The sequence below is a fragment of the Grammomys surdaster genome, unplaced genomic scaffold, assembly GCF_004785775.1.
Source record: "Grammomys surdaster isolate TR1022 unplaced genomic scaffold, NIH_TR_1.0 334, whole genome shotgun sequence".
Classification (NCBI taxonomy): Eukaryota; Metazoa; Chordata; class Mammalia; order Rodentia; family Muridae; genus Grammomys; species Grammomys surdaster.
In genome coordinates this window covers 3,426,469-3,431,041 of record NW_021604753.1, presented here as the reverse complement: position 1 = coordinate 3,431,041, position 4,573 = coordinate 3,426,469, and positions in this window count along the sequence as shown.

Here is a 4,573-nt window from a genome sequence, read left to right as displayed (position 1 = left end):
TCTCTCTCTCTCTCTCTCTCTCTCTCTCTCTCTCTCTCTCTCTCTCTGTGTGTGTGTGTGTGTGTGTGTACACTCATGTAAAGGGCAAAGGTCAACATTAGGTGTCTTCTTCAGTCATTCTCTGCTTTATTTTTTTTGAGACAGGGTCTCTCATTGAATCTGGAGCCCACTAATGAATAGACCAGTTAACCAGTGAACTCCTGGGATCCTCCTGTCTCTGACGCTCCCCACTGTGATTACAGACACCAGTCGCTATGCGACTGGTATATGTCTATGTTTGTCTGTGCATGCTAGAGATCTGAATTCAGGCCTGCATGCTTGCCCATGCTAGAGATCTGAATTCAGGCCTGCATGCTTACCCAGGAAGCACTTTACCTATTAGAAGACTGTCTCTGCTGCCCGTCTCCTTTTTCCACCCATTTTGTACTCAACTCGGACAGTGACTCAATTGTGTCTTAAACAGCTCTCTAGATGGATGTGGAGGGGTGAGCCTGTGACCTCAGCACTTGGATGTAGAGGCAGGAGAATCAGGTGTTCACAACCAGCCTGGGCTATGGAGTAATTTCAAAGCCACTCTGTGTCACCTGAGACCATGTCTCAAAATACAAAGCCAACAACCCCAGGTCTCTGTCACTTGTTGGCATCTTGCTTTTTTGCTTCTTCTGCTTTATGGATGGGCTGTGAAGCTTGTAGGGGCCTCAGCCCCTCACGGCCTCAGCACCTTTGTCTGTGAAACAGACAATAACAGCACCCACCAGGCAAGGTTGGGTCAAGGACAGGGCTGGCAGCACTCACTCTGACAGAGCAGAACCAACTCTCTCAGCAGAGCTTACGACACCATGGCTAGCGATGGCTTGCTATGCAAATATGTAGACCTGAGTTTGAATTCCCAGCGCCCACATATAAGCAGCACCCATCTGTTAGCCCAGCACTGGAGGAAAGGGACTGGTAGATCCCTGCGACTTGATGGTCAGCCAGTTTAGTGGGGAAAGTGAAGTCCAAGTCCAGTCAGAGACTATGTCTTAAAAAAATAAGATAGTGATTGAGGAGAGATACTTGATGCACATCTGCAAACCAGCAAGTGTGTGTGTGCACACTTGCACGCACACACAAACACACATGTACACACACATGCATGCATACCTCACACATGCATGCACACACCAAACACACACACACACACACACGCACACAAACACACACACACGCATACATATGCACATGTACAACACACACTTGTGCTCACACACACACATGCATGTACAATATACACACACACGTAATCGAATGGCTGGAACCTGGTCAAACAGCACAAGTGGAACCCATGGAGCTTAGAAGTTAACATGAAGGACTGGGAGAAAAGCAGGAGTTAGAGCCAGCAGCCTGGGGTGTGACACTGGGCCCTTATCTAGCACTTTGAGGTTCAAGCTCTGATTAGATCTGCTCCACACTGCTCTTGTGAAGATGGTGTGGGACTCTGTGCTCCTATGAGCATAGAGCTTAGAACAATGCCTAACATCTTGAAAGCAGTTGACAAGACTGAGCTGGCTGTCACTACTCCAATCAGCAAGTGAGGAGGACAGGACGGGACTGGTCTTGGGTTTGCTGGTTCAACTGACATCAGGGCAGCTGGCACAAGGCACAGTGATTGTTATTATTAGAGCCCCTTTATGCTGTCTCCTAGAGTGGAATGTCATTGGGCAGGGGCCTTGCAAAACTCAGTCAGCCAAGCCCCACCACCTCTTCTCCATCATCCTGTCTGGTTGTCCATTCTGGCTTCGCCCAACTGTGGAAGGGGGTGTATGGTTTACCCACAAGTCCCTGCAAGTTCCCAGGTAGGACCAACCTTTCGTGTCATCTTTTAGGCTCATAGGGACTGAACTGTCTGCCTCATGTTTCCTAGGTCCTAGCTCACCCTTATCTGTACCTGTGGGTCCTCTCCAGTCCTCCCACCCCCATGGTCCATTCTGATCTGGAAGCTCTCCCAGGCCTGATCTTAACACAGCCTTGCAGTTAAGATTTCTACCCCCTCATACCAGCCTGTGTTGGCTTTCTGAACCAGCACTGTGGGAAAAGGGCAGGCTAGAGAGGTAGAGTCTCTGAGCTTTGGCTGGTCTGTGGACACCCCTCAGACAATTCCTCAACCCTGTATTGCCTGTAATGAGTAGGATAATATCAGAAGCATCAGAAGCATCTAGGCCCAGCCCTTGTGTCTACCCACCAAAACAGGTCCATTCCTCGGCCTTTCTGAGCCTGACTCTTCACAACAGAAGCTGGGTCAAGCCTCGTACCTGGTAAGTAGCCAATAAATGGTGTAGATCTAAAGCATACAAGGCCAGGTGTGGTGCCATACACATCTCAGAACCCAAGGGTTGCTAAGGCAGGAGGATTGTTAAGTTCAAGATCCTCCTTGGCTACATAGCAAGACAAACAGTTTGTAGGTATCTTTTTATTTAACATTCTCTGGGAGGCTAGTAGCTCACCTCATTTGCAGGTGAGGAGAAGGTGTTGAGACCCTGGGCTGCATGGTTGGCGAGGCAAGGATCAGTAGGGCCTAGAGAGTGGTGAAAACACTGTTGACTCTCTGAGGATTGAGTGAGGTGGTGAGTAGGGCACCATGGTCCAAACCTGTCATTTTAGCACTTGAAGGCTGAGATGGGAGGGCTGAGTTTATATAGCCTGGGCTACATAGCTAGTTCCAGGCCAACTTCGAATTACAGTGGAGACTTAGGAGACTCTGTCTTTAAAAAGAAAGCTAGAGGGAGCAGTAATGGCACATGCTTTAGTCCCAGCACTTGGGAGGCAGAGGCAGGAGGATCTCTAAGATTGAGCCCAGCCTGGTCTACAGAGCGAGTTGCAGAACAGCCAAAACCAAAAACATAAAATTTTTTAAAAAGAGGGTTCAGGGGCTGGAGAGATGGCTTGGTGGTTAAAAGCCAGTACTGCTCTTCCAAAGGACGCATGTACTGGTCACCTCTGTCAGCTTGACACAGACTAGTTACCTGGGAAGAGGGAGCATTCACTGAAAGTTAGCCTGAGGGCATATCTGTCAGGGCATTTTCTTGATTAATGACTGATATGGAAGGGCCCAACCCACTGTGGGTGGTGCCAACTCCTGGGCAGGTGGCATATATATGGAGAGAGCAAGAGAGTGAGAGTGAGAGCAAGAGAAAGACAGAGAGAGAGAGAGAGAGAGAGAGAGAGAGAGAGAGAGAGAGAGAGAGCTGAGCAAGGCAGTAAACAGCACCCTCTGTGGCTTCCGCTTTATTTTCTCCCTCCAGAACTACTCAGTAGTGCACCGTGATCCAAGAGATGAAATAAATCCTTTCCTCTTCTAAGTTGCTTTTGGTCAATGTTTTACTAAAGCCACTGGGGGAAAAAAGTAGGACAACCTGAGTTCGATTCCCAGCACCCACATCAAGTGGCTCTCAGCTGTCTCCAGGACATCCAATACCATCTTTTGACCTCCAGGGCACTGGCACTCACGTGCACATACACATAATTAAAATTAATGAAAAGAAATATTCAAAAAGGAGGTGTGGACAGGATGGCTGGCTATCATCACTTTGACCTGGTGTGACCTCAGAACGGGCCTGCTTTAGGCCTTAGAAGGAGTCAAGCAGGCTGGAAACACAAGCCCCCATCCATTCCATAGAGGCCCACTGGTGAAGGGAGCCCAGCAGGGCCCAGTTCGGTGCTGTCATCGACGTGCAGTACCTGGCAGCCTGAGAGGCCCAAACCAATGGCCCAGACCAATGCTTTACTAGCTCTGGCCTGAGCCTCCCAACTCTACCTTACAAACTGCCACAGAGAGCACAGAGGCTGGAGAGCAGGAGCTGGTGGGTCCTGGACCAAAGACTTAAAGCCTGTCCGGTGTGGCAGAACAGGCATGGAGCCGCCTGCTGGCTCATACTGTATGCAAGGGCAGGACAGGATGGGAGATGTGTCAGCACCCCAGTCACTGGAACCCATGGTTGCTGTCAGCCTGTGAGTTTGCTTTGGTGAAAACAGTACTCCTCTGAGGAACCTTGAGGGGTCCGCAGAACCAGGCTGAGCCCCCTTGTTATTCTATGTACTTTTCTGGGTGATGTCTGTGGGAGGCTTAGCCAGCTGCTGCCGGATGCAGGGGCTATGGAGCAGCCACATAAGTAAAAGACAGGCCTGCCCACAACAGGCCTGGGATACAGCTTGGCCTTCTGCTTCTCCTTGCTGTTAGCCTATTGGAACAGAAATCTGGCCAGGAACGACCCACACAGGCAGGAAGCCCAAACCTGTGTTATCAGGACTAGCTGCCTCAGCCCCTCTTGTCCCAAAGGCTGGAGGACCTGCTCCCAACACAAGGAGTGTCCAGGTTTCTTATACAGCTCTCACTGATATCTTTGAGGCCCCCACAGCCGAGCACAGCAGAGCACAGCCCAGCACAGCCCAGCACAGCCCAGCACAGCCCAGCACAGCACAACAGAGCACAGCAGAGCACAACAGAGCACAGCAGAGCACAGCACAGCACAGCACAGCACAGCACAGCACAGCCCAGCACAGCCCAGCACAGCACAACAGAGCACAGCAGAGCACA